A 9,714-nucleotide genomic window follows, 5' to 3' on the forward strand; every position below is an offset into this window, starting at 1 on the left:
GGTCTATGTGTATCTGTTGGCTTTTGGGTGCTCTTGGACTTCTCGATCTTCTCTACTTCCTTAACTGCTTCAACCGTGCAAAGCTTGCCGAGAGATATTCACTTCTTCAGGGATTTTCCAACTTGTCTTTGTCCGTGCTGCCAGCTGCTTTAAATACCCGCCGGCAGTAGCGTGCCCCGAATGGGAGGGCACGAGTTCCAAAGCACCATAAATGGAAAGGGCATCATCGTAGCCTATGTGCGAAGTGACCGGGGGTTGAAAACGTGCCCCGTGCCCGGTCATCTGTCGCCATAATGGCACTAGCAACGAGCGCCGTGGAGAGGGCCCACCGGGCAGCCACAAAGCGGCCCGGCGTGCCCGCCCTGTCTTGTTCTCCTGCCACAGCAGCGCGGCAGACGGAACGCCTCGGCCCTTGCGACGTTATCTCGAGACGTGCCGGATGGCGCGGGATGGGACCCGTGCATTTAATGTCCCCACGCCCTTCTGCCAGAATGTGGCAGGAACTGGCACCGAGCGTGGCGGGAGCAGTTGGAGGTGACAGGCCACGCGCGCTCTTACATGTGGCCTCGGGCCTTTGACTGGCTGACACCTCATCGCTGGACCCCTGTGGGGGCCACTGTCAGGGGACTTCCTGGATCGTCGGGGAACCGAGTGCTCGGGGGTCACTGTTCACCTCCCCGAGCACTCTCTCCCGAGAGTGCCCTTCCTCGTCCTCAGGGAACCGAGTGCACGGTGGCTACTGTTCACCTCCCCGAGCACTCTCTCCCGGGCATGCTTGTACGGATCCTCGGGGGACCGAGTGCTCGGGGGCCGCTGCGCGCAGCCCCGAGCACTCTCTCCCGGAACTTCCTTCAGTGGGCCCTCGGGGTACTCGAGTGCCCGAGGGGCTACTGCTCGCAGCCCCGGGCACACCCCTCCTGGTACTTGGTCTTCGCAGATCATCGGGGAACCTGGGTACTCGGGGACCACTGACTGTGGCCCCGAGCGCCCTCTCCCGGGACTTAGTCTTTTTTACCTCGCGGAGGTGACCCCGCTGGATGGCGCCACGTGGCGGATTTTTGGCCTGGCCTCGGGATTCGGGGACCCCTGGTTCCTGATTCACCGACAGCTCTGGAGATACATGTTTGCTTGTCTATTGATGTGCAGGTGTTGGATGCAACTTGACCATCGACGACGGGTGATTGGGGCCAAGTGGGGTGCTTGGTACCAGATGATCAAGGAGGCTGAACGGAGTCAAGGGTGATCCTAGCTGCACACATGAAGATCAAGTAAGGCATGGGATGAAGGTTGACGAAGACGATGTGTTGACAAAGTCAAACGAAAGGGATACCGGTACAAGTGACAAGGCGGCTTGAGGGGTCGGGAGAGAGAGAGACTTGCCAGCGGTCAACATCACAAGACGGAAGATACACTCAACATCGGGATGCTTGCTTGAGGGCAAGTCAAGCAGCGACAAGTCACGCTTTGAGAAGCGTGCGAGGCGGTTTTGCGGTTTGGCCTCAAAACCGTGGAAAGGTGGAGTGCAAGTGGCATCATTGCGAAGCTAGCGTTGAGGCAAAGCTAAGTTGTGAAGGTGTCACGGCGTTCGATGGATGGAGCAAAATTTAGACCAAAATGCCCCTGTGGTAGGTGGGAGACTATTGTTAGAAAGGGGTAATTTGGGGACAATGATGTTTAAGGGTTAACCAACCCCTCTAGGCGTATAAATAGAAGGGGTTGGCTGGTGGTAACCCTTGAGCCGACCATTTGAGATCTAAGAGATAGGCTTTAAGGGAGAGGGGAGGATAGGCTTAACCTTGTAATAGGTTAGAGCTTTTGGAGAGGAAAAACTTCTTGTTATCCGCTTAAAATAGGGCTGACTTCTGAGATTAATGAAGTGCAAGTTTCTCCATTCGCTTGTGCTCACCTCCTTCTAGTCTCCTTCTTTTGGCTCCGCATTTCCTTGCGAGTGTGTCTTTTGGCTTGTTATTTTCGTTTCTCCTTTTGAGCTGAATTTTTCAGCACCATGCAAGGTTTATCTTCTTGTTGCTAGAGGCATAAAATACGCGTACAATAGTACAAATTTGAGTATTGCATTCCCTTGCCTCTAAGTCATCAACTTTGAGATCTTTCTTACCTGGTGCCCATCTTTTAGTCTTCTTTATAAAGTTTTAAGCTTTTTGTGACAAGGACCATGGGTTGACTTTATATCGAACCTCGTGTTCATACTTTATCCATAGAGTCACAAGGTTGCGGATTTCTCTTGTGTTTCTCTCATTTTTCTTCCGCTTTCTTTTTCATTGAGGAGCATCGGGTGATCAAGTAGGAGAAGGCCATCAAGTTTCGCAAGAAATTTTGTGAGGCGCCTATTCACCCCCCGCCCTCTAGGCTCGTGTTCGGTCTTACAAGTATAGAACTACCATATCCGAATATCCTAGGGTTTTTCATCATTCTCAGAGCATATGTTTATCTTCGAAAACGGAATCCCTAGACGCATAGAAACCACCTATATATACCCAGGATATCTCATGAATAGGGAAGTTTATCTCCAAGAATTGGAAGGAAGTCTCAAGAGGTTGTACGATGCCCCCACCTATATATGCGGAGCTTGGGGACCCTACGGAGGATAATTCAAGCCCATCAGAGAGACAATTTCACACAAACCATTGAAGCATGTGAAAGCTCTACATTCACCAACCCTTTTGCAGATAGATTTATATTAGCATTGCTCCTCGAATATACGCAAGGAAGCCATTCGACTAGGTCGTTAGATCCATCTAGACTAGCCACACATCCCTTTGTAACAGTCTCAGATATCAATACAAGATAAACAGGACGTGTGGCTATTATCTTAAGGGAGGCCTAAACCTGTATAAAACCCCTCTGTGTGTTCTTTGATTTGTCTACTCGAAGCATCCCCATCTCTATTACAAGTTTATAAGATTGGTGATTCACCAATCGTCGACAGTTGGAGCTTTGTGCCTGAGAAGAGCCCCTTTCTCCATGCTCTAAGCTTGTTGGACGTGTGCCTAAGATTTTGGTTTAGATGCGTAGAGGGTCATAATGAATGTTGCAGTGACCATGCTCATGAAGCTGGTGATCCTAACCCAGAAATTTTCAAACTTGAAAGACTTTGGTCGTCTAGGACTGGATTGGTTTGAAAGAGTAACAGGCAATGATTATAAAGGAAGGTTGACAATGCTTGGAGGGCATGGTGGCCGAAGGTACAATCCCATTTCATATTGCAGAAGACTCTGTTGAGTTGTACCAGCATCGGGTTCGCCTCTCAATGCTCCATGTAAATTTTCAGTTTTGTATGTTGATCTCTCTCAGCTCGCAGTCATGTCCTAGAATTGCCCCATTAGTTTGTGGTTTAAGTTCCTATTATTTTTTTCATCGGCTTTGGGGATGAGGTTGAAGTCTCCAAGACCAGCTAGCCATCGATGCCCCGACGGTGGCCTTATGGTCCTTAATTCCTGCAAGAAGTCAAGTTCCCTATAGTCGCTCGTTGGGCCATAAACTGAGATGAGTAGAAAAGACGTGGTGTAGCAAAAATGATCCTATTAGGCTATGATTGTGATTTTGGTAATTAATGACAACATAGTAAATGGGACTAACATGTTTGTCAAGAATATATGTTAGTAGGTCTCATGGATGCAATACAAGAAGAAGCCACCGAAGCCGGGACAAAGTTTGGTTTAATTGGACAAGTCCCAGGGAGTTTTGCCTCACCGTATGGTCTGGTGTTGAATGTGTTACACACACTGGAGAATGCACAGTGCATACAGATAGAGACAGGTTTGCCTCACCAGATAGTCCGGTGATCAGTGTTGTGCACACCAAAGAAATTCCACCAAAGAGGTTGTAGACGTGGAAGCCCGAAGTTCAAGGCATCAGATAGTCCGGTGTGAATAAAGTGCACACACCAGACAATGAACAGTGCAAAGACGAAGAAGAAACAAAAGACCCCACTGGATAGTACATGATTGATTTGAACACACCGGAGGATAGCACTGGAGCATTGTTGATAAAAGGGAGAATGCGGTGACCTCACCGGAAGGTTCGGTGCTCTGAAGATGTGTGCACCGGAGTATATTTTCCAGAGAGGGATGCATTGGCTCGGCTGGTTGAGGATAATACACCGGATGGTCCAGTGATGAAGTGATGTGCACCGGGAATACACCGGAGCAATTTATATAGAGAAGAAGTTCGCTCAGATAGTTAAGGTTTATTCACTGGAATGTCTGGTGATGATGTTGTAGTATACACAGGAGTATACGGTGTTCACAGAGATTTGAGTGGGGTTCCAACGGCTAGTTTGTGAGAGTGTACTCACCAGATGATCCGGTATTAGTACTACTATTCTCACTAGATCATCCGGTGTTACTAGCTTCTTAGAGCCGTTGGGTTAACGGCTAGTGCGCAAGTTTGAGGCTATAAATACCCCTCCACTCAGTCTTTTGAGTGTGCTGAAGTCCAGAGAAGTTTATATACACCTAAGAAGACATCCAAGCCACCAAAGTGCTTAAAGTGATCATCCAAGGTGATTAAGCACAAGATTAGTGAGTGATTAGTGTTTATAGGCCTAGAGAGTGAGTTGCTAGGTGATTGCTTCCTAGAGAGTGGATCAAGGAGTGATCCAATAGTGTACCTCTTGGTACGCCGGCATCTTGGAGTCTTGGTGACTCATCGGCAAGCTTGTTGACCCTCCGACTTGGTGTGGAGCGGCGACAAGGCGATTGTGCGGGGACGCGGAGACCCTTGCCTTTGTGGCTCAAGCTCTGAAGTGATCACGGCGGCAAGGAACCGGAGGAGAGACTAGTGGTGAGACCTTACCTTGGTGGCTCATCTGGGTGGAGGCCTTGTCTTTGTGACTTAGTGGCTCAAAGGCCGTGACCGGATGCCGACCAGGAGCATATTCTTTGTGGAGCTCTAAAGTGGACTAAGGGTGGCATTCATGCTATCAATACCATGGGAAATAATCCTTATGCCGAGTTTGCCCTCTCTACCTTATTTACGTTTTCACATTTACTTACTTGCAATTTACCTTCTTAGATAGGTTGCAAGCTCTTTGATCGGTAGAGTAGATACACTAGATAAACCTAGAGCATATTTAGGTAAAAATTGATATAGATTTATCTTGTGTTATTTTTGGAGCCGAAATAAGTTTTAAGTATCCTAATTCATCCCCCTCTTATGACATCACCGATCCTTTCAATTGGTATCAGAGCCTCGTTCTCTTAATAGGCTTAAAATCCTAGAGTTGTGATGTCCACGGTTGGGATGGATTCCCATAGTGCTCACTTTTCGATGGCATAAATTTTCCACATTGAAAAATTCTAATGTCTTGTTATTTGCAAGCCCGAGGGTTGCATGTTTAGAGAGTCACCGAGGAAGGGATGAAGCCTCGCATCACCAACAAGGAGAGACAATTAGATACATTGGCCAAGAGTATCCTTTTATCATCTATATATGTTGATGCATTTAATTGTGTTTATTCTCTCACCAATGCACATGATATTTGGAATAGTCTCATTGAAATACATGAAGGCATAAAGAATGTGCGCAATGAGAAATATCATGTGCTTGTTACTAAGCTCAATGGCATCAAGCAACTACCCTATGAAAGTGCTAATGATATGTATTCTCGTTTGAACATTCTTGTTAATGAGATCAATGGGTTAGGTTTGACGCCAATTGAAGATGATCAAGTGGTGAGAAGAATACTTCAAGTTCTTCTTCCAAAGTACAAGTTGATAGTCTCCATCATCTACGATAACAATGACAACAAGAAGATGACTCCAATTCAAGTGCTTGGCAAGATCACGGCCCATGAGATGACAATGAATATGGACGTGGAAGCTTCTTCCTCATCTGACATCAAGAACCTTGCTCTCATAAGCAAGCAAGCTCAATGCCAATACATGAAGGCTAGGATGAGGAGACAAGAGTAAGAGTCAAGCTCAAGCGAAGATGATGATGATTAAGATAAAGAGAGCTATGAAGAGGATGATCAAAGCACATCAAGTGATGAAGAAATTGATCCTAAGATGGCCAAGCTCTTCTCAAAATTAGAGAAGAACATAAAAAAGATCAATGCTAAGGTTGGTCATTCTATCTCCATTGAAGACTTGGTCAACACAATTGATCATATCAAGAAGGAGAAGAAGAAGACTAAGAACAAGAGGGAGACAAAGGGAAGAGCCAAGGCATTCGCAAGCATAGGAAGATGGGTGAGCGACAATGAAGATTCAAGCTCAAGTGATGAAAGCTTCACCATTCTTTCCTCTAAGGAAAACTCTTCCTCAAGGTCGTCATCACACAAGTCGTCATTACACAAGTCATCTCACAAGTGCCTTATGGCCAAAGGTATGGATAGCGATGTAAGTGATGATGAATCCGATGATGATTCTCCTTCCTATGATGAACTTCTTCATTTGATCAAAGAGCAACAAATGGCCCTTAAGAAACAATCTAAAGAGCTTAAGAAATTCAATGCACTTAATGATATTCATGCTACTTTTATTTCTAATTATGAACAATTATTGTGCAAATTCAATTTGCTAAACAAGGAGCATGAAGAGCTTAAGTCTAAATTTGAGTGCATTGAATCTCAAACTAAGGACCTTTTTAAGGAATCTATCTCTCTATTTAATTACAATCATAAGGTAAATGCTTCCACTTCTTATGATGATTTAATTAATTTATCTAGCTCATCCCTTTGCAATAAGATTTGTGTTGAGAATGTTGTTGTAGAATCATCTAACAACCTCATTGCATAAGAGAATGATGAGCTTAAGCAAGAAGTGGAGAAGCTTAAGGAGGACTTGGTGAGATTGAAGGGCAAATGTAACACCCCAAATTTCAATTTTTGCAATAATTTAAAATTTTGCTAGAAATTACATAGGTGGTTGCAATTTTGTTCAATAGAAAAAAAATTAATTTCTAAAATTAAAATTGTCCTAGGATAATGTTTGATGCATTCATGCCATTAGAGATGCATTAAGGTTTTTATTGCATGGAAAAATTTGTTAAAATTCGCTAGAAATCGCTCGTTCAAACCCCTATTTGAAAATTGTTGAAAATCAAATTGGAAAAAGAATTTCTAAAAGGAAAAATGCCCTCGGGCCGATTCTTTCTCCCTCGGCCCATCTTTCCTCCCCCTTTTCCTTCTCTCGTGGGCTGCCTTTTCTTCCCCGCGCTGGCCCATCGGCCGAGCCGCCCTGCAGCATGCCCGAGCCGGCCCCCTTCACCCCTCTCTCTCTGCCGTGCGGGCCCCGCGCCGAGCCGCTCCGCCCGAGCCGCCCCGCGCTGAGCCGGCTCCGCTTCTTCCACCTCCCGCCGGTTCATTCCCCTCCGCCGCCGCCGCACAATCCCGCGCCTCCCTGCGCCCTTTCCCCTCCCAAAAATAGCCAAATCCAAAGCCTTAAACCCCATCAAGGTGCCCCCGCCCGTTTCCCCTCTTTACTTCTCCCTCTATTGCCCAATCAATCGGGAAAAACTGACGCCATTGAAAGCCATGGCCGCGGGCCATTTTCTTCAAATTCCGGCCAATCCTCTTCCCCTCTCTCGTATATAAGCCGTCCATCGTCTCTCTTTTGACGTTCCGCGCATTTTGCACCCGTTTCCCCCTCTTCTTCCGCTCGGATTTTAGCCCGACACCATCTCCTCCATTGCCGCCGGTGAGAAGCTCGCCGTCGCTTTGTTTCACCGTGCTGAACCCCTTTTTGACCTTGGTCTTCGCTTCTTTGGTGTCGCAGAACCCCGGGCGATGCTTCCCGACGCTCCTCGTCTTCGATTCGGTGCCCGAACCCCCTCCCCGACATCTCTTCGACCGCCGCCGCCATCCGCTTCGTCGCCCGGTCGCCTCGAGCCCTCTCCGTTGCTGTTTGCACTCGGGGTAAGCTCGCCGCCCTCCCCTCTCTCTCCGCCGCCGCTCGCTGTCGATCCCCTTGCCCGGTGATGAGGTTTGCCGCTTCTCCGGCGAGCACCGCCGCCACCGAGCTCCCACCGCCGCCTCCTCTCTGTAGCCGGCCGGCCAAACACCTCCCTTAGCTCTCCACTGTTGGATTCAAATTGGACGGCCCAGATCAGAGGGGCGCATGCCCCTTCGGCCCAGTCCACCGTGGACCCATGGACCGGCCTCCAGGCCGTGGTCCATGGGCCCGTAAATCTATTCCATGCGATTTTTCCATTGAAAAATAATGTTGCTTTGTTTTATGACATCATAATTAGAATTTCCAGTATAAAATCAATTCAGGTTTTTCTCTGAAAATCATGTAAAATTTGCAGTTAAGCCCCTGAAACTTCAAAAGCTCAATACTTTTTGCTCGTAGCTCCGATTTGGGCAATTTTTGCGCCCAAATGTTTGTAGCGACGTATAGAATCTTTTTGTAGGGTTTTTGTCTAGTTTTAATACTGTTTGGTGTACTGTTCTTAGGTTTTCTTGTTGTATGTGTTTTCTGGTCTGTCGAATAGGAGGTGATCAGTTCGAGAATCCGCAAGATCAAGTGTTTGAAGACGTTGAGCAGCACCCTGTCAAAGGCAAGTGTCCTTGAGCATATTTATCCTATATTAGAATTGCAGGTGTAGTTTTTAACCATTGGAATGCATGCTTGTCTAAACATGAATCCTATGTTAGGGTTTACTAGTTTTGAATCAATATTTCCTTGTCACCGTTGTTCATCGTGTTATGAAAATGGGTAGTTTATGCTAGCGCAGTCTTGGTTGATAAATCTTAATATTGATTAATGAACTATGCAACAATGTTGGGAGATGGTAATTCTTTTTGTAGCAACATGGTATAGGTTTTCCCCAACAGAATGGATGGTTTGAGGTGGAGCTTATGGCATGTTTGTGTTTGTATCTGTGTGGGGTCCTAAGGACCGGTTCTTGGGCATGTAACCAAGTTTTGTCCGCACAACCACGAGATCTATATGGGTACAGCCTGGCCAACTAATTAGTCACCTTCTAGCTTAGTGGGCACCATTGGTCGGTATAAGTGGCACAAGAGGGGGCCTCTGCAGCAATGTAATTGTTTGTTAGCGGTGAAACCTCAGTGGGTGCCTGCGGGTTAGAGGGAGCTTTGTAAAGGCCTTGTAGTGAGACCCCGACTCCACACCCCGGAAGTTTGGAGCAACAAGGGAATCACGACTCGTGGGGAAAGCAGTGCAAACTCTGCAGAGTGTCAATCTGGTCGATCAGCCGTGCTCACGGATAAGAGCGAGCTTGGACTTCCTCAGGATTAGTTGGGATCAGGGTTTGGTATGGTAAGTTGGGGTAGCCAGGTAATGGAATTATCTGGTGAGTCTTGGTAGTCGGACGGAATCCGATGAGTCGAACCTTTGGATATAGTCGTGTCTTTTCACTTAGTAAATAGGATGCCTGATGTTGGAGTCATAGGCAGATCATAGTTGCTTAGTGCTGTTAGCTAGTGTCAAAGTCCATTCCTTGACATAAGCCGCATATCATGTTTTTCCCTACACTTGCGGAGTACAATCTTTGTACTCACACTTGTTGTCCCCCACCCTGCATCCTACCGCTATTCAGAAGCTAGCAATGAAGCTGGAGTCTTCGATGACGACTTCGACCCAGAGCTGCTGTTCTAGGTTGTGTTGCCCCCGGTCGACGCCTGTGGAAGATGGAGCCGCTGGCGCTGAAGGCCCCTTTAGTTTTTCCCGCTGTGTTTTCTTTAGACCCTCGGGTCCTTTTGTATTAAGTTAAATACGATGTTGT

Source organism: Phragmites australis, chromosome 4 (genome assembly GCF_958298935.1).
Source record: "Phragmites australis chromosome 4, lpPhrAust1.1, whole genome shotgun sequence".
NCBI classification, from domain to species: domain Eukaryota; kingdom Viridiplantae; phylum Streptophyta; class Magnoliopsida; order Poales; family Poaceae; genus Phragmites; species Phragmites australis.